The following is a 27,676-nucleotide window of genomic DNA, read 5'->3' as shown; positions in this document are numbered from 1 at the left end:
CTGGTGCCATTTTCGTTGTCGAGCGAGGTGGCGGGCAGCCTCGGCATGACTAGTGAATTTGTCAGCAGACGCAACAGAGGAATGAGCCAGTTCTGCAAGCAGCATTGCATCCAGCATGGTTGTGGCTTTGCGGCTATGCACTAAAAGAAACTGCCCGAATCGAGTTGTTTCTTTGATCGCAGTGCTATATGCAAAGGTGACATGAGGGAGTTCTGCATCCCATTTCCGATAGTCCGCGTCTACACATTGAAATCATGTCGGCGAGCATATTGTTCAGCCGCTCGGAAAGACCTTTCGTTTGAGAGTGGTAATCTGCGTTGTTTAAAGGCGACTTTTACCTCTCATTCCAGTACTGCGTAAAGGCTGAGGCGAACACTGTTCTACTTAAGTTACAACGACTGTGTGCCCACCGTGACGAGGGACAATGTTGAAGGTCGCCATTTTAGCAGCGGTACCACCATCAAGACAACTGGTCTCCCAATATCACCTTAGTCGGTGGGGTCCACAATGTACCGGTTATCCAAAGAGTTCTCCGAAAATTGGTCGAGTACGTCCATACTGACTTGGTACGACGGGACTTGTGGTGGATCAATAAACCACTGTAGTCTGGCTGGCTTACTCGCCAAAGTCCTTCGACGTTGGAAATCGTGGCAAGTTCTGAAGCAGCGCTTCAAAAATTGCAGCAAGCCGGGGCCAGTAGTAGTTCTGTCCTATCAGTACCAACGTTCAGAAAACATGCACGTGACCAGAAGATGGGTCATCATGGCATGCCTGCAGGACTTCGTCGCGAAAGGCCGTACGTACGCCGAGATTCTGTAAGGCTGTAGTTGTTATAAAGAACGCCGTCTCGTAAAAAAAGCGACGAAAGTGCGCGTGAGAAGATTCGGGAGAAGGGGAGGGAACAAACTCAACGAGTATCGAGAGTTCACTATCGTCTCGTTGAGCGAGAAAGGTAGTCGAGGGAACGCCAAGAAAAACAGAATCGTCTTCGGAGTCAACTCGGTTGTCCTCGATAGGCGCACGAGAAACAGCCTGCACCACTGTGCTTCCATCCGGAACTAATGGCGATGCGCTGTCGAAGGCTCCTGCGTGCAAGTTGCCTCGAGGTATCTTTAAGCTTCGTCAGCCAACAGAGCGAGTGGTTGCCACCGACGACTTAGAGAGGGCGGCCATACAAATATGGGCAGAATTTCCTCACTGTCTGCACAATTCCTAGGGATTTTCAGTGGTGGAATAGTTGACCTCGAATTGTGACAAAGTGTGGCTTGAGTAAGCGATGACTGGTTCGAGAGCAGCCTGCGACTGTACAAGGACCGCACCGATGCCGATGTTGCTTGCCTGAGTTGTTCGGTGGCAGCTGGCAGTGTCCATCAGCTGGAAGGTTGCAGGAGCTGAGCACACACCAAGAGGGTGTACCGAAAGACAGGTTTTGGGACATTATTAACATTGAAGTGACGCTACGGTGGAGCAATTGCCGGCAGAATAAGCAAGGCTAATCATACCTGTAGCATTCAACAACTCAACTCTTAGTCTCCGAAGGTCTTTTGCTCCTCCTGAGCCCAGGAGAATGGTTCTGCATCCTTGGTGCTAAGTCATCTCAGCTATATTGTCGAAGTTCTCCAGAAAACGCCGATAACAGGCGCAGAGACCCAGAAGGAGTCGCAAACATCGCTTAACGAGGCCGAAAAGTAGCACCCAAAATTTGCACGAACCATCGTGCGTAATAAAGGGGGTCATCTCCCGGTCACGCACGCGGCACGGCGCAGCTGCTCTCAGGAGTCATCAATGTGCTGCCGAGGATAAGCGTCTTATTTTGGTCTAATCTATAACGTCTGTAATTACATATAACCCAATGGTTAGATTTTCGCCTACAGAACAATGGGCGAAACATAAGAGATCGTCAGCGGCTTTATGGCGTCATCCTGGAGCGTTTAAACTTGCTGGAAAATGCCGGCGCGTTTTTTCTGGGAGTTCTGATAATTCAGTTCGTCGACTTTAACTCGGAGCATTGTGAGCGGTGTCTAACCTTAGGCGCCGACGTAAGAGAGTCACGGGAGAGCCGATATTGCTCTCCAGGACACGTTTTTGATTAGTCAAGAGGTTCGCGTGCACGTCAGTTTTTATGTAAATTGTCGGTGCCTCACAGAGGTGAAAATTTTAAATACCGTGTCCCGTGCAGCACGTTCTTAGAGTTTCTCAAAATGCGCAATAGCTCTTCTACTAGTTAAACATTGAGCCGTAATCACATTAGGCGGTAGCAAGCATGCTGGCTCTTGGTGGAATCAAAACGTGGTTGTAACAGAAGCGCAACTTGGGTTTGCGTGGCTCGGTCGCGACGTCAACAGTGAAATGGGCGAAAAACGACAAAATGAGCTCCTGAAGGTTGATGACATCGTGCTTCCATGAAAATTCCCATGAAGAAATTTAACGATAATCGGGAGTTCACTATCGTCTCGTTGAGTGAGAATGGTAGTCGCGGTAGCGCCAAGAAAACAGAATCGTCTTCAGAGTCAAGTCGGTTGACCTTGATAGGAGCGCGTGAATACAATCTGTACCACTGTGCTTCCATCCGGAATTACAGGTGATGCTGATATCAAAGTCTGGCTGTCGAAGGCTCCTGTGTGCAAGTCGCCTTGAGGGATCTTTAAAGTTCGTCAGTCAACAGAGCGAGTGGTAGCCACTGAAGACTTAGAAAGAGCGGCCATACAAATATTAGCGAAATTTCCACACTGCCCACACAATTCCTATAGATTATCGGGGGTGGAACAGTATGAAGTCTTTACAGCACTCGGGTAGAACTGCAAAACAACCAGGAAAGCAGTACTGCGGATCTGCATTCTCGAGGTGCAGACGCCAATTGGCGTCACCATATGGTCACCAGCTATGCGGATCAGCCGACCAGACCAAGGAGCTGAAATTTTTTTGAGGGCCGTAGTGAATTGACTTCTCCTTAAAGAAAAATCAACGCTGGTATCAGCGGGTGCGAGCTCATTTTTGTCGGCGGTCACCGCAATTTTGACTGAAACCAATCATCAGTCACAGCGCCTCCTTGACGTCTTCTGGTCAAGTCATCGTCATTTGGATCCTTGCGGCGAATAGTCAGGTGGAGGCCCACAAGCACAGTCGGCCCTCCACCAGACGACGCCGTCTTCAGCTTCCCCGATATGAAGGCTTCCTTCGGAACTGGTCAGATAACGATGGGCGACTTGGCGAAGAGAACAGCCATGGCGATGGCAATCTGGACTGGCATCACTGCGAGGTCTGCGACTGCACGTTACCGACCAGGGGCTGCTCGATATCTGGCTACTGTTCACTGTAGCACAGTCGAAGTGCGTCTGGAGAAACACCTTTAAACGGATTGCATGGTCCGAGCAGAGGCGGAGGAAGCCGCCAGGCTCCCTGTGGTGTTAGCAGAGGGGCCGAATGTTTGGCGTATGCGCCTGTCGTGCGCTTTAAGTATAATAGTCCAATACTCCTGCAGCTTGATGGTTACAGCTGCGATTGGGTACCGCTGAGTGGGCACGGGAACCACGGGGGAAAGCCTTTAGTCACTGGTCTAGGACTACTTAATGCATCGGTGTAGGTAATCGCGTAGGGCAACGGCTGTCAAACTCTTCGTGTCTACACTACACTCCGGATTTCATGCGGACCACTTCCATTACAGTAGCAACGCTTGCCTGTGAACCTTCGAGGTGAAGTACAAACTTAAGTACGCGTGAGCTGTCAACAATAAAACTTGCCCGACGCTACGGACAAATTGTCCTCAAAGGCCAGGTGTATGCCACTTCTGAGTAAACAGAGGACCTGTCATTGTATTGACCCCTTAAATAGCGAGCGGCCGTATTAGCATTATCAGCGTTATCAGCAACAAATCAGCAGATAATCCAACAATCCGCTTTCAATCGTTGTACAGTCTACGAAATCAAGACTGTAAAAAGTGCCAGTAGTCAGGCGTTTCATGGTATATGAAAAACATCCAAAAGCAAGTGCAATAACGTCCGCAGAGTCGATAGATCGTCCAAAAACCATGAAGTTTCGCGTTTCAGTTCCTTATTACACGCGAATACCTAAAATTACGGCACTTACAAGAGCGCTGACTATTGATAGATAATGAATCATTAAGGAACAAACAAGCATGCATGTGCATACAATACGCCTGCGAACTCTGCACAGATTGTCAGGCCACTTGACCTTCTTTTCCCCAGACAAGACGCAATTTTGAACCAGGAACCACCGCTTCACCGCAGCAGTCGCTCTACCCATTGAACTAACCGGGACGGGAAGCTTATGGTAGGACGAGAGCGAAGTGATCAATAACTCGATGTGGGAACAGTTTTCGCCAAATGTTTCAGAAAATTCCCCAATGTGGAGTTAATTGGTCATAAGGGTGTAATTACCCATTGGCATTTGCCCAAGCGCAGCCATAGGGCTACAAGGGAAAACTAAAGCTTTGCCAGCGCATTCGCCGTTCAAGAAAAATTCGTCTTGGTCCGGGGCTCGAACCAAGGACCGGCGCTTCACCGCAGCAGTCGCTCTACCCATTGAGCGAACCGGGACGGCAAGCTTATGGTAGGGTGAGAGCGAAGTGATCAATAACTGAAAGTGGGAACAGTTTTCGTCAAATGTTTAGGGAATCCCCCAAGGTGGTGTCCCGGGTTTGAACCCCGGTCAAGGACGAATTTTTCTTTAACTGCGAAATTTCTGAGAAAGCTGTATAGCTTTTCTTTGTAGCTTTATGGCTGCGCTTGGGTGGATGCCATTGAGTAATTACTCCCTTATTACAAATCTACTCCACCTTGGGGGATTCCCCTTAACATGTGACCAACACTGTTCCCACTTTGAGTTGATGAATTCGCTCCCGCCCTACCATAAGCTTGCCATCACGGTTAGCTCAACTGGTAGAGCGACTGCTACGGTGAAGCTATGGTCCCGGGTTCGAGCCCTAGACCAGGACGAGTTTTTCTTCAACTACGAAGTTCCTGAGAAAGCTATACAGCTTTCCTTTGTAGCCGTATGGCTGCGCTTGGGTGGATGCCAATGAGTAATTACTCCCTCATTAAAAGGAAATCTACAACCAAGGACACCAGAGTATGGTGCTCTTTTTGCCCGACCACAACTCGAAAGCGTCCCGGCAAATATTTTAAAACATCCCTGCCCTAAGCGGCCGAATGTGATAGCAACAGTGCCTATAGGAAAGTTTTTTTTTCACCACAGCATCGAACTGCGTTGTCACAACTTCTTGCCTAACTCAAATTTGTGTAACCTGCACAACCCCTGTGGTTGACCTCATCGGTCAAGCTGACTCTGAAGAGCAAGCAGTTAGTAATGACTGCACGGCTCGAACAGGTAAAGCTTTAAAAGACCGCCAAGATTCATTTATTCAATATAGGAAAGTATAAGAAGCCACTAAAACGCGCACACGGCTGGGATCCAACATGCACATCGATCCTTTAAGGACCTCGTACACAAGTATACATTACGAATAGGCGGCTTTCTCTTGGGTGTGCCCCATCTAAGCTAAGAACCATAATTTTTGAAATAGGCAGTTTATTTGGCAACTAGCAATCGCAGCAGATATTTTTCAAAACATTATTGCAGCACATCCTCCGCCATTTCGTTGACGAAGTTTCTCCCCGGTACTAATCTGAATTTTTTCGAAATTGTAGAGGCAAACGATAGTTCGAGAAAAAATTTGACGGCTTCTAGAATGGTAATTTCGGGAATACTAGTATATGAATATTGAAATTTCTAACTTCACTGGCGTTCTTGAAGCCTATATTTAATAACAGAAAAGGTATTCCCCAACCCACATGATAAATGACGCCTAAAAGCATTCGACCTCTGCCGTAGTCTTCTGTGGAGATTGCAAGCATTCCGGCTACATGAATGCCATCGTGATTATTTCGGTGTGTGATAGGCTACTGACGTCAGTCCGGTACCCTTTGTGAAATTCTCTTGTACATATGCATAGTGATGTGTAGAACCCAGCATAAACACGCAATTCTATTTTCTACAGAACTTATTAATTAGCGATGCAATGATAAGTACCCGACATAGCGAAGAAAGCTGCATATGCTCATAAAAGCCAACTTCTCAACCCACTGCTTTTCAAATCAATACCACCATTGCTTTACTAAAATCTGTTTAATTTAGGGTTTCCTATAAATCAGTGAAAGAGTACAGAAAACGCAGTACACTATATTGCGCGGACTTCGAGCCTCAAACACCGGATCCCTCGTTTGGGCGAAGAAAGTCGCACACCTCCTTACAATATGCGCATGCTTAGTTGTCTCGAGTCGCAAGGCTCCTTTCATTTCTGGCACAGTCAATAATTCTTGACTCTGCCGCTTTCCTTTTAAATTGCATCCAGGGGTTAGGAGCGTTCACTGCCAAAAATTACGCCTTTAATCTGTTTAATGCTAATAAAATAGGTTTGCGATCGCCACTTTTTAACATCTAGAAAACATGACAGATCAAGCTCTGACAGGCTTGCTAAAGCTTTCAGTTCTCAATGTGTATATTTCGAACACATCATTGAACTTCAAAGCCAAAAGACAAACACTTTGAATAATGCTCGAAATAGGCCCTTAAAATAACCTTTGGAAAAAAACAAAAACAGCAATATTCTGAGCGGCGTACGTTACGAAAAGCTATGTCACAGAGTTTTAATCGAAATTTTTCCCTATTAGCGCTAACATCTTTTTAGAGTTAGCTAATGCAACACTCCCCGTAACCGCGAACCCACAAAAAATTAAACACCGACGCTGACAGACCACACGCACTCTAAATAGCCCGCCTGTGTCTGAGCTAATTTTGCAGGTCAGTTCTATTTTGCGGCATTAAAAGAAGTGTATTTTAGCTCGACTTCAGTGAATTGACAAGGCAGGAAAATAAGCTTTCACGTACCGGCCATAGTCGGCCGCCCGCTGCTCAAGGACGTCTGGCCTGCAAGAAAGGAAGTTATTAGTATAAGGCCTCGTTTTAAACTCGCTTCAACACCAACCGTCTAAGAAAAATTTGCGTTTATTATTAGGCGAAAATAACAAATGGAAGCTCCTACGAACGCGGTGGCGCTGCGGGCGGGCCCAGACTCCAAATTGTCTTAGCGGAGATCAGTGAATGCTTGGGGTGTGGCTTGAGAAGTAGGTACGCAACTACTCTGGGCACAAGCAGAGCAAGCCTAGAGTAATTGTTGACACAAACCGGTACGCGTTTTTGCTGCTCCTGGCGCACAAAATTGAGGCCACAACCACTGAACTCTTACTGGCCACGGACATACGTTACGCGAGGTTGCTATCTTTGGCTCCGTTGCATACAGGCTTGTCATGCAGGGTGTATCCACCCGATGGATGAAAACCGTCGCACTTCAACCAATGCTGCATGATGCGAGCGGAAATGGGGACGCTTTCGAGCGCTCAGACTTGCCTTAGTATGCAGCATTCCATCCTGGTTCGCATTTGTCCTCCACATTGCCCTTAACGAATTAGGTCATGCCAAATTTGCCTATTTGCTAAAGAGGAATGGGTATGTACTATCTAAAGCACTGAGAATGACTTCGCTTACCGTAGGTGTCACGTAGCGTAAGAAAGGCACAAGCATATTATACGCGTGTACGTCAAAAATAGGCATATACGCTGCGAGGGGCGCCGCTATCGGGGGTCCTGATTTTTTTTTTTATTCACTGATCTCGTGCTTGCGAGCTGAGCATTTCATGATATCAAATGGCATAGTCAGCCTGCTGATGATGGAGCAGGCTCAATAATGATGCCCCAACTTGATAAGCAAAGCTAGAGGGTGTAAACAATTGCTATATGATTTAAAAAATGGGATTTGCGCTTGATTCTAACCGTCCAGATTGTGTATGTAACTTGCTCTGCATTCATTAGTGGTTTATTTTATTCCTAGAAACTATTCTTTCGAAGCGGCTCAAACAAGATGTATTACGAGGTGGCAGATTCAATAGTTATCAGTCTATTCAAACAGGGTTACTTCCTTCGAAGTTTTCTCGTTGTAGTTCAGTTAGCCGTCCACAAATGCAACTGATTCGTCCTGTCTCGAAATGTTGCATCGACAATAGTGTCTACGTCTAGCTAGATAATTACTGCAATGACCTTAATTTGGCATATCAAAAATTTCTCAGCGCGAGCTCATTACCATCTTACTTATAAGCTCCCCGAGAGTGCCGTGACCAGAGACATGCGTAGCTCTACCCTCTGAAGACGCCAGAGGAGAAACATGCGTGCACTGCGAGATGTCAGCACATTGCTCAGGTTGTTCTTTGGGGGCGTCAAAGCCTCAAGTATGAGTCCGGAGCTCTTTATACGGCGTCCCTCACAGCCATGTGTTGCTTCGGGACATTAAACCACCCATTTTTTCTATTTATACTGTTTGCTTTCGTTTCAAAACTGTTTTTGGATTCTCTGCGCGCAATTAGCAAGATTGATAACCTTATTGAATGATATCATAGTGAAGCTGCTGGCGCTATGTTAAATATGAGGAACCAAAAGTTAACCGCTGGCTAATTTCGGTGAAAAGCTGCAGGGGATACTTTCCACCTCAACAGCATCGTGCTATACTGCTTTTGGGGTAATCCTCATATCAGCGGAATTAGTCCTGTCCTTTGCATACATAGATCGCCGAGTCATCATCTCTATCAAAGCGCGGTGGTAAAGCGGGTAAGCCATGCGCCCTGGCAGGTGTCTCCAAGTACAGCCATCGATGTGGCTTGTGAGACCCAGGTTGCTCCTTTCGTCTTCCAATCAGTAATTTAGCTCCCACCGGTCACAATAGGCGGTTTGTACACAATTCTGTAAGCTGGTTGTGACGATTTCGCAAGATCACGTGACCTATGTGGCCCATCTACCTCTTATGTGTCCCACCTAGGTTGCTTATAAGCTTTTATATATATTGTAAGCGTGTAAGCACAGTGCGCGACCCTAGTCTTAAACTGTAAATATTGATCATAATCGCGTATCTTCGTCTTCGGAGGAGTGGCCGCCATACTTGCGAGTGGCAATAAAAGATCCCTTCGTCCACACTCTCACAAGTGCTCGAGGCTACTCTCGATCCTGCGTCCTCTCCATCGCAACACTGCAACTATGTTCCGGTCGTCGCCTGGTCGGACCATCTCCAAAGATTGAACCCGTCGACCAACATCGCAGTGACGCTTCCGTGGTCCTTGCCGGTGTCTCAGCAGGTGTTCTTCCCCTTCCTGCTGATTCCTCCGTCCAGAGCCCTGACTCCAACGCACCTGTTGCCCCTCCGTCATCTGTACACCAGACGTGGACCGTCACCATCCTTCAGCGGGAGCCTCCTACATTTGCGGGTCTCCGTTGTGATGACGTCGAGGTCTGGCTCTACCAGTACAACCATGTAAGTGCCTACATTCGTTGAGACTCTGCCATCAAGCTCATCCAAGTCTCATTTTATTTAACCGCCGTGGCCAAGACTTGGTTCATGGATGCTATCTCAGATTGAACCCACTTTACCTCGCAGTTTCGGCAAATTTTTGGAACTGCTGGTGCATGCCCGGCCATCTACAAAAAAAGTAAAATGCGCGTGTCCAGCTGCCCGGCGAATCTTACACGTCTTACATTGAAGATTTATTAGACCTGTGTCGACGTGTCAACAGTGCAATGTCTGAGTACAATCGAGTCCGTCACATTCTTAAAGGCATCAGCTCATTTGCTTTTACCACGCTTGCTGGCCAATATCCTACCTCAGTCAACGATATCCGCACCACATATCACCTTCTTGACGAACTCCAATCACTCCGCTTTCAAGACGCCTTGGACCCTCGCCTTTCAACCGATGCGGACTTGCGCTCTCTCAGTCGCTCCATCATCCGAGAGGAGCTGCACGGCTCCACCTTACTGCCGGTAGAATCCCATCAGCACCGGCCTCCGACCTCGCCATTGCGTGATCTCATCAAGGATGAGCTCGCTTCCGTCCCTCGCCCTGCGGCACCCGAACCATCTGTTATCCTGTGTGTACCCACATATGCCCAGGTTGGTGGGTCGCCCGCTCCTCCCGTGTATCCTTCACATCCGCCTCCCGTCCAGCAGACTCGCCTCTTTATCCCAGCGACCCGAAACATACCCAGCGGTTTGGCGGCCGGCTCCGCCTCGTCCATTCTGCTACTACTGCGGAATTCGTAGACATGCTGACCGTGTTTGTCGCCGGCGTCAGAGCGACGAGCGTAACCAGGTTGGTCACATTCGCAAACACGAAACCTAATCATCGTATGGTTACCACCCTACTTTTGCCGCTAATGTTCCTCATGACGACACGTACGCGTTGTATCCTTACAAGCCAACGTTTCTTCCCAGCGGTCCTCCCCGCTTCTCTCCGTCGCCCTCTCCAGACCACTCGTCGAACGTCCGGTCGTCGCGCCGCCGCTCCCTGACACCGTTCCGCCGCCCCTCATCGTCTCTACATCCAGCCTCTCAAAGCCCTGGTCGCCACACGGAAAACTAAATTGTGCAGTTTCCGGAGGTAAAGCTGCACCACCCGCCCATCGTTCAATTCCTCCTTTGCCACCGTCGAACCTGTCAACCGTTGATGTTGAAGGCAGTATTGTAGAAGCATTGATTGATACCGGCGCCGCTGTTTCCATCATCAGTTCTGCTTTGTGTTCCCATCTTCGCGAAATGCGCACTCCTTACTGCGGCCCTTCTCTCCGTGTTGCTAATGAAGAATCAATGCATCCTTCCGGTCTGTGTACAGCACGCGTCACTATTAACTGCATCCTGCACCACATCGAGTTCCTATACTTCCCTCCTGTGCTCACCCCCTCATCCTGGGCTGCGATTTTCTCCACTCCGCTCAAGCCTTCATTATGTGTTGCCCTCGTACTCGGAAAGTTGCTGAACCCGACCTTTCTGACGCTCCTGCAGTGCTTTCTCATCACTTGATCAACACCGCAGTCCATGTAGTTTATCCCGGCTCCGAAGATGTCCACTCCGCTGCTTCTGCTCACGTCAATTCTGGCGACGTTTTCGGCACACCCAATGCCCGTATTCTCTCCAGGGGCATTCTTCTCGTCGCCTCCCTTCTTCGCTTCGTTAATGGGACTGCTATTTTGACTGCGTTCAATGCTACATCGGAGCACTAGTCTGCGCGCAGGCACCAAAGCCGCTTCTGTGCCTACCGCTCAACATGTCACCGTTCTTTCCTCGCTCCCATCAAGCTTCGCCATTTCGTCCCTTGTTGCTTATCCTGCAGCTATTTCCGGTTCTATCAGCAACGATCTCTCGCCTGCTCAAAGAGCAGAATTTCTAGCCCTGTTGAACAAACATGCCGCTTGTTTTGATACCCAGTCAAAACGTTTGGACGAAACCTCGACGGCTACGCATCGTATCCACACTGAAGGTTCGTGCATCACTCGCCGCCGCCCGTTTCGCGTGTCTTCTACAGAGCGCGAAACTATTCAAGATAATGTAACCGACATGCTCAAACGCAACATCATAGGCCCTTGTTCAAGTCCTTGTCCTCATCAGTTGTGCCGGTCCGAAAGAAGGATGGCTCAGTACGCTTTTGCGTCGACTATCGTGCCCTCAATATGATCACTCGAAAGGATGTTTATCCACTTCTTCGGATTGACGACCCCCTAGACTGTTTCCAAGGTGCTCAATTTTTCTCTAGTCTTAAACTAAGATCCGGCTACTGGCATATCCCCATGCATGAAGAGGACAAAAAGAAGAGAGTTTTCGTCATACAAGCTGGCTTATATGACACCATGCTCCGCGGGCTTAAATGAAAAAGTTGTCGCTGCTACCTGGACGACATCGTAATTTTCGCCTCGACTTTTTGTGAGTACCTCAGGTCAGTCCCTTTTCTGAATTACTGATTAAAAGCTTCGACCCTTTCTATTTCCGCTTTCGCATTGCCACGGGAGAGGTAGAACACTCAAGCGTAGTCAATACTAAGTCCGCGACAACGCAATCCACCTCATTCACGTTTCGCTCCCTTGCATATTTTGCGCCTCTGAAGCATGTGCACGTTACTGCTTGCATCCGCAGTTTAATAAAATGTGGTGACTCCAACGTACTTGGGTCCATGTCTTTTTAAAGTATTAGAAGGTCAAGTTCGAGTGAAGGTCAAGTTAGGCTGAAGGTCAAGTTCGGGTGAAGGTCACTGTAGTACGAAGCTGAAGCAGGCAAGGGACTAAGCCAACGGTTCTGATGACCGCGTGAAGGGCTGGTCCCAGGTGTGCTGAAAGGAAGGAAACGAAGGAGAGGTAATCAGATGTCTTGTGTGTTATCCTAATTCTTAATTGTTCGGCACGATCAGGAATGAGAGGTCTTCTTTTTTCCCTATCAGGGCCTACACAAGCTGCCCACAAGCAATCCAGCGGCTACGACTGCTGTACATTGTGCCCGCGGAAGTTTGCCTGAGCGCTGCGTGATAGACGGCGGCTTAAGTACAGGTAACTTACACCCTCTACTCCATCTTCCTTTGGTCGGAAGGCACCTGAAATCTTGTACATTTTCTTCGCCTTTTCCGTTGCACTAGCACTACCTTTTCAAGGCATCACCGTCTGCTCTCTGGCGCGCATGCTATACACAGGGAGTTAGTGCCTCACTGCGAGCTATCTCTCCTCACGCTATGCCAGCCTCGACGATTGTTTGACATAGACTGAGTAGGTTGTGCAGCGAACGGTTATCCCTCATTGATTCTCAACTCAACGTCGGCGCATTAACAATGATTTCCTTCAATGCAATGATGCCTCAGTCTGTGGCCTAGAGTTAAGTCGCGATATATACACCCCTCGTATACGTGGAGTTCAGTTCGGTTCATTGTTTTGGCTTTGAAATTCAAGGTTCCACGGAATCAAGTCTGGTCGGGTATGTTCATGATGAATTCTTCAAACGCCGACCATTCGTTAAGAAAAATAGCGTTTTGGCCCCGCTTTGGGGGCTTTGTTCCCAACGAAAGAAAATAAATGTAGGTAGGTTATCAGGAGTGCATGTTGTTGGGCGAATCGGTCGTACATCGTTGAGTAAAGGTACTGCGCAAAATAATACAAACATGAACGAGAAGGGCACAAGGACGTGCGCCTGTCCTTGTGCCTTTCTCGTCCATGTTTGTATTATTTTGCGCAGTACCTTTACTCAACGAAGAAGGTAGGTTATATACGTTTTATGATATGACGGAAGCTGCGGAAGAATTTCGGGGGCAGATTGCATTCGGTGCGATTAACCGTGTATGCCTTCGTGTGAATATGAAAAGATTCCGGTTAAAGCCGTGTCGTCTTTCTCTTTACTTTTCCAATAATCTTCGCGCCGTCCCAGTCGATGTCCTGGCCCTCGGAGACAGCATGATCAGCCGGTGCGTTGGTTGTCACGCGCTTGTTCTTGAAAGCATTGTGGTGATGCTGCAGCCTTTTACGCAAATCGCCTGTTTCACCAATGTAGACATGCTCACACTCGGCGCAGGGAATCTTGTACGCAATGCCTGGGGACTTCTCTTTCTTTACCTTTTTCTTTTCTGCACTGTAACCATTGCATATCTGAGCTTCTGCGTAGGTACATGTGCGACGTCGACTTCGTAAGATCGTAATAACCTGGATAAGCTTTCGCTTACTCCAGGGACGTACGATATCGGAATCGTTTTCTTCTGCCGTTGAGGCTGCTGTGCCGGAGGGTGAGTTAGGCGATTCTCGACTTCACGTATAAAAGAACTGAGATAGGCCGAAGACATCAGGTCACGGCGAACGGTATGTAGATGCGTCGCTTTCTCTTCCGGCGTAGAACAGAGCTTTTCTGCACGGCGGACAAGTGAGAACAAGGCGAGAACTTCTTGTGACAACCCGGGTGTACCGAACTGCAGTTGAAGTACATCCCATGGAGCGTGTACTTCTAGAGTACACTGAATGACATAACAGGGCTGTCGTGTTTCACCAGCACGTCTAAAAAAGGCAGACGACCGTCTGCTTTTTCTTCCGTAGTAAACTGTGCGACAGGTTCATGCTGTTGAGGTGCAAAAGAAATGTTCTAAGAGCCGGTTTTTCGATTATGCAGAAGTAGTCGTCTACATAATGAAGGAAGACTTTCTGGCGTGGCGTGTAGCTTGAGGGGGCGCGGGACTCCAGTGACTCCATTGTCAAGCAGTGTTGACAGAAATTGATGCTCCCATAGCCATACCATGGACCTGGTATGAATACGTTCTCTTGTAACGTGAAATAGGTGTTCGACAGCCAAAACTCGAAGAGCCCGACCAAAGTCTGGAACTTCAACTGGGGTTCTTTCCGGCAGGGTTGCATCCGCCTGGAGCGTTATCTGTGCAAACCCTGATGCCCAGGTCAATGGGTACGTTAGTTTTTATGAAGTTCCAGACCTCAGACGACTTCTTCAGTTCGGTTTGTCGAACACTTATCTCACGTTCCAAAAGAACATATATAATAATCTCCATGGCACGGCTATGGGTCCATAAGTTTGTCACCACTGCGAACTTGACAATGGAGACACAGGAGGATCGCGCCTCTCAAGCTTCATGCCGCGCCCGAAATTCTTTCTCGTTATGTGGACGGATGCTTCGGCATAATGAAGAAATCTGCTTAGAGCATTTCTTTTGCACCTCAACAGCATAAAACTGGCCATATGGTTTACTACGGAAGAGGAAGTAGACGGCAGTCTGCCTTTTTGGACATTCTGGTGAAACGCGATGGGCCAGGAATATCATTCACTGTATTCCAGAAGGATGGGTGCACTAGCATGTACCTCAACTTGAGCTCCGTATACCCGGCCTGTCACAAAAAGTCCGTTGTCCCCTCACTTGTCCGCCGTGCGGTAAAGCTCTGCTCTGCGCTGGAAGAGAAAGCGACGGATCTGGGTACCATTCGCCGTGACCTGTTCGTCTACGGGCTATCTTTTATACGGAAAGTTGAGAATCGCCTATCTCACCCACCGCCGCAGCAGCCTCAGCGACAGAAGAAAAGGATTCCGATACTCTACATCCTCAGAGAAAGCGAAAGTTTATCCCGCATATTCCGATTTTACGAAGTCGACGTCACACATGTGCCCACGCTGAAGCTTAGACACGCGATGGTCACGGTCACGCGGAAGCTTAGAAACGCGATGGTAACAGGCAAGGACAAAGTAAAGAACAAATTCCCGGGTACTGCATACAGGATTCCCTGCGCTGATGAGCATATCTACATTGCTGAAACAGAGGATTGGCAGAATAGGTTGCAGCAACACCACAATGATGTCAAGATCAAGCGCGTGGCAACAAATGCACTCGCGGATCATGCCGTCTCCGAGTCCTATGCCATCGACTGGGTAGCACGAAGATCACTGGAAAAGGATAGAACAAGACGACAAGGCTTTACTTGAAATATTTTCATATTGAAAAGACGGCACACACGCTTAATCACATCGAAGGCAATCTGCCCCTGATATACTCCCGCTGCTTACTTCATATAATGAAAGATACAACCGAGCTTCATTAATTTTCTTTCATTATGAATAAGGCCCCCGTACCGGGTCCGTAAGGTCATTTTTACAACGAATGGTCGGTGCTTGTTTTTTCGTTGTGTTGGCTTTAAAGCTTAGCGCTTCAATACCCGTGGCAAGCAGCTTCAGTCCGCGTTTTGCCGATATCGTTCTAGTGAGGAACATTTAGAAAAAATATTACGAAAAAGCTCTTTTTTATTATATTTGCAGCGTCAGAGCAGCAGCAGTGCAAAGTTTATGCACTGAGCCTTCAGGAAGAAGTGCGTATTAGGTCTATGCATTGAAAATATTACAAGCAAGAGCGCTGACATAACGTAACTGACGGTGACTGACAGCTGCTAAAATTCATGCCATATCTCGCGATAAATTAATTGTAATCTGGCCATGTTACCAATCTGAATATCGGCGTGTAGTGCAGCTGTTAAAAGGAACCAATGCTTCGACAACCAGCAAACTGTCGCGTTTGAAAAATTTGGCATAGTAAGCTGACCCTAAAGCACGTGCCACCAGCATGGTTGCCATCTGACAATTTTTGTTGCATAGTGGACTGAGCGGAAATTATTTAAGCAAGCCCTGCGTCCAATGCTAAATTTGTATAAACAGCGTCGAAGTATACCTAAATCTTGCTTTTTATTGTACTACAAAAAGGGCTTTATCTTAAAGAACATCGAGAAGCCTGATGCCTAGTTTCTTCTCTGTTGGAAGAGTACGAATGGTTCTGTTTTCTGATAGCATATAACTATTCTGCAATTTGAATAATCTTACATAGCGGCACTTCTCGGATTTGCTGATGGGCGCGCCTACTATACGGTACACTAATAAAAAAATCTTGAATAAAAGAATGCGCTTCTGACACCTGCGCAATTGGGTGTTATGCAAAAAATTACGAGCAACGTGTAGAAACGAGGACATAAAAAAAAGCCCACTAGCATAGCTCTTTTCCCCAATGTAAACGTTCTCTGTACAGTGCAAGGTGATACATTGGTGGTAGTGTTTTTTTTTTATTAAAATAACAGAAAAAAGGTAGGAAAATATGTTTTCTAGCCCAGACATCTGTCATCGATACTCAAGCACCTGAGCTGGGGCAACGGAAATAAAGGATAGCAGGCAGAATAGAGAAGTGAAAAGAACTGAGGGGACAGGTGATACATTCATTACCACTTTGCGCAAACCAAATCCTCAATAAATGCCAGCCAAACCTTGACTTGGTCAAAGAAAATGTTGCTAAGTAAACTCGGTGATACATCTCTTGTAGATTTGGTAGTTGAGCGCTTTTTGTGATATAGAGAGGGAATGATTTGTTTCCTACGATATTCAAATAACATGCATGCACGCTCGCGCTCATATGAGATTGTTAACGTAAAGCGCTGGAAAGGTGCAGCAGGGGCGCGCAAGTAGAGCATCCGGCTGGCGTGCAAGAGGTCCGTGTTTCGAATTCCGCGGCCGCGCAATTCTCGACCGGGATTTTAAAAAAGAAAAACTCCATGTGTAGATGAAATTCCATAATTGTGCGGCCTGATCGTGACTAGAACCGGCAACGCACTCTAACCAGAAAAGGATTTGGGCACGGTGGTGTAGCACTTGGCCAAACAAAATTAAACGTCGGCCCTCGGCCGTGAGTGGCTGCGCAGCAACTGACAAAGGCTGCGGTGAGACATGTGACGCATCGGAGGGTGCTAGAACCTCTGGCTCCGGACAGGGCGCCATAGGAAACAACCTCGTAGCGCATACCGCTACGACCTTATCCAGTGAAATTAGTGAGGCTAGTGATCAGTGCTGTTAAAGAAACTAGCGGCTATTCAATGCCATGGCATAGTCGACTTTTACATCGACGCTAGGAAATGACTGGTTGGCAATGTTCATGCGCGAATCACTCGAGGTCACATTAGTTAGCAACCCACTTCAAGCCGTTGCAAGATGTGCATCTCGCATGGATGTCATCTTTGCGCGACAAGCCGGTGTAACAAGCATAGACTATATGTCTTACTTCAGATACCACATGCCGTTACTCGCTGTCCTGCGCCACAGCACAGAGCGCACTTCTGCTCAGAAGTAGGTTTCCTCAAAAACTGTACTTTGTTTATGGCAACATAACATGGGCCATCGCACGTGCATTTCTGGATGAGAATAATCTGGGCGTAGCCCGGAATATACAGCTAAATTTTCAATTCACTCGATCTCTCTGAATCTCTGACTCCGGTCAGCCTGCCATTAGAAACTGAACCTACACCGTTTACCGCTAGAAACAGTATGCAAAGATGACAGCCTAACAGTGCTGTTCGAGGAACTAGCGGGTAATAAATGGGATATGTCATAGGGCTTAGTGAAATTAGGAGGACAGAAGAAGCGTAAGCAGTGTTGAAGGGAGTGCACGTACCTTGATAGCCCAATGATAACGCAAAAAAACGAAATAGACTTCATACTATATGTGCTCACTCTGGCACAGTGCAGGATGTGGAGGTCCTCGGAAAGGTACGTTGTTGCGACCACTGGATGGTAAGGCCTCGAATGCGATTAGTGGACCGACGAAAACTAGGTATGGGATTCACACGCCGTGGTGGGGGGGGGGGGGGGGGGGGGGCTCAGTGGTTAGGGCGCTCGGCTACTGATTCGGAGTACCCGGGTTCGAACCCGACCGCGGCGGCCGCGTTTTGATGGAGGTGAAACGCAAAGGCGCCCGCGTTCTCTACGATGGCAGTGCACGTTAAAGATGATAATAATAATAATAATAATAATAATATTAATTGGTTTTTGGAAAAAAGAAATGGCGCCGTATCTGTCTCATATCGGCGGACACTTGAAGTCCGCCGTAAGGGAAGCGATAAAGGACGGAGTGAAAGAAGAAAGGAAGGAAGAGGTGCCGTAGTGGAGGGCTCCGGAATAATTTCGACCACCTGGGGATCTTTAACGTGCACTGATATCACACAGCACACGGGCGCCTTAGGGTTCTGCCTCCATAAAATCTCAGCCGCCGCGGTCGGGCTCGAACCCTGGAACTCCGAATCAGTAGCCGAGCGCCTAACCACTGAGCCACCGCGGCGGGTAAAGATGCCCAGGTGGTCGAAATAATTCCGGAGCCCTGCACTACGGCACCTCTTTCTTGCTTTGTAATCTTAGTCCCTCATTTATCTCTTCTCTTACGGCGCTTTTTATTGTCCGCCGTTATGTGACAGATACTGCGCCATTTCCTTTCCCGAAAAACCAATTTTCATTTTTCAATTCATCAATCAAGATGTAGCTCGCAACAGAGGATTTCTCCAGTATTTTATTATAAGACAGGGTGGCTTAAAAAGAGGTACAAACTCAAGGTGGCGCAGATTTCCGGGCCTGCATCCAGCTGTGATAACAAGATCATAGAAACCTGAGGACATGGAATCAGCAATAAGCAAAGTAAAAACACAGCACACTGCACTAATGGGTGATTTGTACGCCAAGGCTAGGAGCCAGCAGTCTGCAGATTAGGCAGTAGCCGATGGCATAGGCGCTATGGGAATAGCAGGGAGGTGTTATTAGTCGAGAGAAACAATTTACGAATTATGAAAACCGAATACGTTCTTCCGGAAACGAGTAAACAAGAAATGGCCGTGGGAGAGCTCAATTGTAACGCTACAGACTTCATACTATGTGCTCACTCTGACGTTGTGCAGGATGCGGAAGTCCTCAGAAAGGTACGTTGTAGCGACCGTTGTATGGTAAGACATCGAATAAGATCAGACTTGAAGAGGGAATGTAAGAATCTAGTGAAGTGGAATACCATGAATGAGTTGCCGATTAGAGTGAAATTAGAGAATTCAGGACCCATTGCAGTGGCGCAGTCGCTGCTGTGCTTGGCTATTGAACCGGTGTACATGGGTTTGATCCGGAAGGCGGCGGCCGCATCACGAAACAGGCGAAACGCAAAAGGTGCCCGTGTTTTGTGCAATGTCAGCGCACGTTAAGTATCCCTAGGTGGTCGAAATTATACAAGAACCCTAAACTAGGGCATCTCTTCTTCTCTCACTGCCTCCTGTATCCCTTGCCTTAAGCCGCGGTTCAAGTGTCCACCGAAGGTGTGAGGCATACTGTGCTATTTCCTGCCTTCAAAACCAATTATAAATGTTTCATTTCAGGATACCACTGCCAAAGAGATATTCGGCTTTAAATCTGCCCTACGACTTTATTGTTCAAGCAAGAAACGAAGGGTTTCTAGTTTATGGAGGGGGGGGGGGTTAACGTCCCAAACCATCTCGGGCTATGAGGGACGCCGTTGTGAATGGCTCCAGAAATTTTGACCACTCGGGGTTCATTACTCTGCACTTACATCGCACGGTACACATGCCTCTAGAATTTCGCCTCCATGGATATTCGACATCACAGAGCTTCCATCACGAAAGCCCAGAAGAAATAGGCTGTAGGCTGGTTCGACATGATACCGGCAACCTATCACAGGAGGCGAAATATAAAACGTCTATGTATGAAAACGTCTAACTCCATAGACAGGGCAGAACTGGCAGAGCTATCAAAGTTAATAAATGTATGGTAGCCGACATAAGGAAGTTTACATACGAAAGAAACGAGCACGCTGTAACGAACGGAGGCACGCTGAAAGTGGTGAAGAGGAAACTAGGCACAAACAAAAAGGGGGTGTATTTGCTAAGAGACAAAAGTGTACCTAAACGTATACAGTAGCCAACAGTGGAGGAAAAATCGGTGGTGGAAATTTAAAATTGGTTTCTGAGGGAAGAAAATGGCCCAGTAACTGTATCGGATATCTCGGTGAACACCCGAACTCTAGCGTAAGGGAAGGGACAAATGAGGGAGTGAAAGTATAAAGGAAGAAACGTTCGGTAGTGGAGTGCTCCGGAATAGTTTCGAACGCTTGAATGGTTTCAACGCGCACAGTCATCGAACAGCACACGGGAGCGTTCTGCGTTTCGCCTGAATCGAAACGCCGGCGCCGCTGTCGGGTTCGAATCCGGTTACTCCGGCTCAGTAGGCTATTTTAAAGGGAACTATACAGCTTATGAAGTAGTGCGACACGGGAACAGATGCACGAAAGAATGTCGTTTATAAACGAGACAAGTGAAAATTAAAAATTTTAAATTTTTTTGCCTACCCTCTTGTCAAAGGTTCTTACATACTGCGAATGCAAATGCACCCTTTGCCTTAAACATAAAGGTCTTTGACCTGTATGCATATGATCTAAAGGAATGTTAAAGGCTTTTACCTTCAGGCCTTTTAACCTAAATACCTTTACATGGAAGATATACCATTGCTGCACAGGCGATTCGAGGCTGCAGGCAACGCTACCCGTGCAGCAGCTAAGCAAGCCCCTTGTTTTCTGCAGATCGCTACCTGGCACATGCGCATCTGCATCTACATGGTCATCCTGAACGAAGCACGGATCCTGGCACCACAGCAGCGCCCTTCTACGGCAGACCTGATGATATAAGCCGTCGCGGGAATCACCGAGCCATCATTGCTGCACAGGCGATTCGAGGCTGCAGGCAACGCTACCCGTGCAGCAGCTAAGCAAGCCCCTTGTTTTCTGCAGATCGCTACCTGGCACATGCGCATCTGCATCTACATGGTCATCCTGAACGAAGCACGGATCCTGGCACCACAGCAGCGCCCTTCTACGCAGACCTGATGATATAAGCCGTCGCGGGAATCACCGAGCCATCATTGCTGCACAGGCGATTCGAGGCTGCAGGCAACGCTACCCGTGCAGCAGCTAAGCAAGCCCCTTGTTTTCTGCAGGTACAGTGTGACTGTCATATATTTTTCGCGAAAAACAGCCCTCGAATCGTTTGTGCACAATGACTGTTGCGTCTCTTGCAAAAGAACTTGAAGAATTCAAGCAAATGTTTGAAAAAAGAATGAAAGAAATGCTTCAAGCCATCAACGATTCAAAATCAGAACTAGCTCAGCGTTCGAAAAGCGAATTTGACGCATTAAAGGCTGAGATTGAAAGTTTCAGGTCAAGCATGACTTTTATGAATCAAACATTTGAAGAACTAAAGACCGCGCGAGCTGACATCGACGCCCAGTGCAAAACGCTTGCTGATAGCAACAGGCGCCTTGCTGATAGCAACAAGCAGCTGGCTCACCATGTGGCTGAGCTAGAGCAGTATTCCCATCTTAACAATCTTGAGATAAAAGGCATCCCACTGACACATGGTGAGGACTGCATCCAGATAATGCAGAAAGTGGGCGACGAGATCAGCTGTGCTGTTGGGACTGAGGATTTTGAAGTTGTGCATCGGGTTCCTACACGTTCTGACGAGAAGAATCTGATAGCACGTTTTCGTTCCCGCGAAAAGCGAAATGAGTTCTTCGCTAAGGCTCGGAAGACTCGGCTGACAACGAAAAGTCTTGGTTACTCGGCCCTGCATGAAAATGTTGTGTATGTAAATGAACACCTCACACCATCTAACAAAAGGCTGTTTGGAGCGGCGCTGAAACTAAAGAAAGAAAAAAAAATGGATGTTCCTTTGGACAAACAATTGTGTCATCAGAGCACGTCAGTCAACAGACAGCACTGTGTTCAGGATAACATCCGAGAAGGATCTGCAGGTTTTTTCTGAAACTTCAACCGCATCAGCCGTCTAGTGAATGCATTATTTTTCAACTTCAGATTTGGCAAATAAACTAGGCGGAAACAATCTTACTTCGGCTGTACATTTTAATGTCCGGAGCCTAAGGAAACATTTCGATGAGGTTGATACCTTCCTACAGTTAACAAACCATCACTTTTCAATTATCTGTTTTTCGGAAACATCGCTTCACCCAGAAGACGAAAAACTGTTCTGCTTACAAGGTTACAATGCTGAATTTCTCCATCGCAGTAGCAGTCCCCACGGGGGCGTTGCCATGTTTGTTTCATCCTCCCTCTCATACAATAGGCGGGATGATTTAAGGAATAACGTGAATAAGTGTGAGTCCTTGTGGCTGGAAATTGAAAATTTTTTGCCTCAGTACAACAAAAAGAAAATAATCGTGGGCACTGTCTATCGCTCCCCTTCCTGTTCAACTGTTGACTTTTGCGACTCTTTCTCTGCTACGCTTGAAAAAATATCTATCGAAAACAAGAACGCGCTAATATTGGGTGACTTCAATATTAATTTACTTGATGGTACATGCCCAGGTTATGAAGAGTTCATTAACTGCTTTAGTGGATTTGGCTTTGAGTCTCTTGTAAACATACCGACCCGATGCGTGCCGCATAATCCATATACTTTGTTGGACACTGTTCTATCTAATGTTGAGCTTTCGCCGAATGTGGGAGTCGCAGAGGTCAACATCACTGACCACTATCCGGTGTTTTTTTACTTTAGCTCCCATCATGACTACAAAACTAATTATGTTCAGACGAAACTAGATATGCAGGCTTACAATGATGAAATAACACGGGCAGATTTCTCAGCAATTTTTTCAAGCTCAGACGCTGAACAGGCCATTGATATGTTCTCAAGTCTCATAACAGCTGCAGTTACATCCTGCACAAGACATATAACGACCAAAAGGTATCGCGCACCTCGCTGTCCCTGGGTTTCCCCACATATACTGGAATCATTGAGGAAAAAAGAGAACTTATATAGAAAAACAAAACGACAACCATTTAATACGCGTCTTTTACATCACTACAAGATTCTATCTGAACAAATAAACCAGTCTCTTAAAAATGCAAAAAAAAAAGATTTTGAAACCAAGCTTATCGAAAGCAGTAGTAATGCGAAAAGAAAGTGGGAACTGATTAATCAATTCATAAACACGAGACCTAGTCAACAATCTATTAAGACTATCGAGAAAGATGATTCAGCTCTGCGCGACCCCTTACCAATAGCCAATGCGTTTTGTGAATATTTTTCCTTGTCTGAAACAGTTCAAAGCGTTGAAGTTCCTGTTCTATCACGTCAGCCACAGTCCTTCTTTCTAAGAGCATGCACGCCTCAGGAAGTTTTAGGTGTAATAAGCAACCTAAATAACACAGGTGCTGGATTAGACAATATACATTTTTCCCATATTAAAAGTATCAAGCACCTAATTTGCGAGCCTCTCTGTCACGTTATCAATGTCATTTTTGAAACAGGAGTTTTCCCTACTCAATTAAAACGGGCTAAGATAGTTCCAATATTTAAGAAAGGCGACCGATCACAAATGCAGAATTACCGCCCTATTTCTATACTTCCCTTTTTAAGCAAGGTTGTAGAAAAGCTACTAGAAATACAAATACATTCCTATTACGCCAAATGTAGTATCTTGTCTCCTTTTCAATTCGGTTTTAGACGTGGTCATTCAACGGAAAGTGCCCTATTATATTTTTCTGACTGGATCAAAACACAACTCGACAGCGGTATGATAGCCGGCGCTGTCTTCATAGACTATACCAAAGCCTTCGATAATATAAATCACTGCATTCTTTTTTCTAAACTCGAAAGCTATGGTATTACAGGCCCGGCGTTGACCCTGATCAAAAGTTATTTATCCGACAGGTACCAGAGCGTGTGCATTGAAGGTATATTGTCATCTCCTAGACTAATTAATAAAGGAGTGCCCCAAGGTGCAATTCTAGGTCTCCTCCTTTTTCTAACCTATATTAATGACCTCCAGACTTACTTAAATACAACCCAATGTCTCTTGTACGCTGACGACACAACCATCATGGCAACTGGTAACACGTCTTCTGAATTAACCACAAATCTTGACTCGTTGCTGCATTCTTTAGAGAACTGGAGTCACGCTAACTGTATTAAAATTAATCCGTCTAAAACCAGTTTTGTGGTATTTCACGCCCCTCAAAGAAAAATTACTTCACATTTATCAATAACTATCAACAATGTTTCAATACCGCAAACTCATTCTGCTACATTTCTAGGTGTGATAGTTGACTCGAACCTAAAGTTTAATCATCATGTTGCCTCCGTTGTTAATAAAATTCGTTTCGGAATAAGGGCTCTCATCAGAACAAGGCCGTTCTTTAGCTTAGATACGTTGCTTTCAATCTATTACGCATTCATACACTCCCATATTAATTACTGTATCACTTCATGGGGTAGCACATACAGAATTCATCTTTTTATACTCATTTATATGCAAAAACAAGCACTTAGAATCATCACTTTCTCTTCTTTTACCCAGCCGTCTGCACCTTTGTTCCATTCACTACATGTCCTGCCCCTTGAACATCTTCAGAAATTTCAGGTCCTGGTTTTTCTTTTCAAAGTCATCAATAAGTACATATGTGTTAATTTTGTCCCTGAAAATATAATTACAAATAATAACGCCACGCGTTTTGCTTTGTCGAACAATTTATTGTTGCCAAAAGTACGGACTAATTATGGAAAGCAAACTACATCGTTCTTTACCATCTCCACTTGGAATAATTTGCCCCCTTCACTGAAAACCCCAATGTCATTGTATAAATTCAAAAAAATGTTAAAACACCACTTGTTTGAATCCTTAGATGTTTAATAACGTTTTTGTGTTTGCAATCACTATGTAACATTCATTTTCTGTACACTTCTTTCCTTTTTGTCGCTTTATTTGCCTTCCTTTTATTTTACCTCGAATTGTTGTGCATGCGCCGGTTTATGTATTCTGTTCATGTAGCCCTAGGAGGCCCTATTTGCAGTCTCGACTTTTGGGCCTCCTGATGTATATACCCCATAAACCATGTACTGTAAATACGAAATAAACTTGATTTGATTTTTTTTTATTTTTTTTTGAAGGCCTTCACTGTAAACGCCTTTAACCTGAAGTAATTTGAACTAAAGTCTTTTACCCCAAAAAGCCTTTATTCTGATGTCTTTTGCCCTGAAAGCCTGCCAGGTGTTTGTCATAATCCGGTGGGAAGGTGGGCCGCCTGCCACAAAGCAGGCTTCAGGGCCGCACGTACTTATGCATGCCCGAAATCAAAACGCGCAGAGTATTGCTACCACACTAAAAGAGATTGGCAGAAGAGGGAGAAAGAGATTTAGAAATCTACTTGCCAAATAGGGAGCGCCAACGTAGTGCTTCGTCATGCACAACGACAGTTCCGACGAACTTTCCAATGCCTCACAAAAACAGCTAAATGATCTGCCACTTCGATAAATACCTGTGATCTGCGAACTACGGGTGCATCCGGTAAAAGCAGCGGGACCTCCTCATGGCAAGGAGAAAACACAGCTCCATCAACGAGCGTTCAATGTCGGGCAACCAGCAGGCGAGCATTCTATGTCTACGAGAAAAGATCCCGGAACGTGCGCCGCTGGGCCAGAGGGCAGTGCCGCGAACTAATTGAGAACTACACGCGGAGCTATTATGCTGCGGTAGAATTACCGAGCATGTTCTAGGCGGCGCCGCTTTAGCTAAGCAGATTCAAGCAATTCCCGCATCGTAGAGTGTGCCAGATTTGAACGGAAGCTATCACAAAGCGCCTTAACCACTGCGTCATTTGACCAAGAGTGCCGCCGACTGGGGTTCCTGGATGCCACGTTCCCAACATAGGAAGGTAGAAGGCACTGTTTAGTCTCAGAAGGAATCCGAACATCACTCAAGCGCCGCAGCAATAATGCATGGTCTCATGTCCAACAGCACAAAACTAATGCCGGTACGCCGTCACGGCTGCCGATTTGGGGGAACAGCGTCGCCAGAAGGGCCCAAAAATGGCGCTGGGCGTCGACGGAATCTAGCCTAGTCACGCAAGCAAGCATGTTGACTCGGTTCGCCCGCCCTGAGACGCTTAGTGCCTCGCGCTGCGGACTACGCAGCTCTGCAATCGTAAGGTAGAATCATTTGAAGTCCTGAGATTGAAGACAAACCGGCGCTAATACTGTTAAATAATCGTTACAGGCATAATCACTGAGCTGCCATGCCTCTGACATAATTGAGATGCTACAAGAATGTCGAGGCACAGTAGTGTTTACTCGAGCGAGGGTGAAATACTGTGCCTTCCGAATCGGTCTGTCGCAGCCGATTTGATCGGGCGCCGATGCCGCAGAAGTGGCCAGCAAAGAAACCAGCAGGTTTGTTGCTCATGCAACCACTCACGGTTGGGTCAGCACAGGCAGAGGCGTCGAGCCTGGTGGGACGTGGACGGGTCCAGGAGGCTGGGTCGACCGGACGCGGGACAGGTCCGCGCTGGGAGCTGGTCAGAAAGGGCCTGGGGCAGGTAGACTGCGAAAGGGAGAAGAACGTCTGAACGCAGCGAGGGCTGGGACGGTTCTGGGAGGCTCGGCCGGCTCGGCGGTTCTCGTGGAGCTAGTTGCACGCAGCACGCAGCGCGGTTCACGCGCGGCGCCGCCCCTGGCTTCGATGGCAGTGAATGGACAAAGTTGATGAAAATTTGATTGAGATTTCAAGATTCAGATTTCAAGAAGAAGAACATCTGTACCCAGCGGTATGGTTTGTGTCAAGTCGTAGTCATACTCACGCGTATAATTCCGGTGTAGTGGTCGCGAGCTGCTCATACTAGGTTAGAAAATCTCTTACAGAGACAGCGACCAGCTCATTGAATCTCTAAGAATCGTTTTGTGCCATGATTCCTCTCACTTTACTTAATGAGAAGTAAAGTGCGTTCGCTGTATTTTAATCAATATTCTAGTGGCTGTTTGCTGTATTATTTCAAGAGCTGCCGTCCTCACGTGGTATGCACTAATGCGCACAGGACGGTAACAAAATAACATAATTCTCTTTTTTCCTTGCTTATTTTCGAGGACACAGATTGCAACTTTTGTCGGATCGTTGACCAACCGTTTTGCAACAGAACTCTGTTAGCACTGGGTGTAAGGGCGTCAAGGAATACTGTACACGGCTTCTGACCATCGCCGAGTTTTACACAGCTTCACTCATTAGGCAAGGTGAAGAGAAAAAAAAAACTTAGGGACGTTTTTAACAACTTTCTTAAATTAAGTGCGATATCATTTCTAATTTATTTCGCACCCAAAAGGTCCGAAAACCCCTAAAAGTTTGGTACGCGACTAATTGGTAGATTAGAGGGGAGTAGAATAATTGTTAGATTAGATGAGAACTGCAAAAAAGTACATTGTAAATTTAAGTTACTGCGTATTGGTGAGTGAATTGAAGTGAGTTCCTGGCGATTAGTTAGTACACTAAGGTGAGTTACTGAGTCCATTTAGTATAACACTTTATGTAAGTATTATGCTTTCTGACAATCCATCGGAAGGTACTCGTATAGTTCTTGAAGTTTGAAATACTATATGCTGATGAGGCCGCGAACCTCTCCGCCAGTCAGAGAA

The 27,676-nt window shown here is 46.7% G+C and overlaps 1 long non-coding RNA gene across 1 annotated transcript in view; it reads right to left on the bottom strand.

The window, feature by feature from the left end:
• Positions 1 to 26,630, bottom strand: part of LOC144107970 (uncharacterized) — a 47,192-nt gene extending 20,562 nt beyond the window's left edge. Inside the window, exons 1-3 of the long non-coding RNA XR_013309447.1 lie at positions 26,469 to 26,630; positions 12,050 to 12,213; positions 6,907 to 6,945 (exon numbers count right to left, since the gene is read on the bottom strand). This is a non-coding gene — a long non-coding RNA (uncharacterized LOC144107970). The remainder of the gene's footprint in view (positions 1 to 6,906; positions 6,946 to 12,049; positions 12,214 to 26,468) is intronic.
• Between the last annotated feature and the right edge of the window lie 1,046 nt (positions 26,631 to 27,676).

This window comes from Amblyomma americanum, chromosome 10 (assembly GCF_052857255.1).
Source record: "Amblyomma americanum isolate KBUSLIRL-KWMA chromosome 10, ASM5285725v1, whole genome shotgun sequence".
In the NCBI taxonomy this organism is placed as follows: Eukaryota; Metazoa; Arthropoda; class Arachnida; order Ixodida; family Ixodidae; genus Amblyomma; species Amblyomma americanum.
The sequence above is the reverse complement of the archived record's forward strand: the minus strand, read 5'-3'. Positions and strand labels throughout refer to the sequence as shown.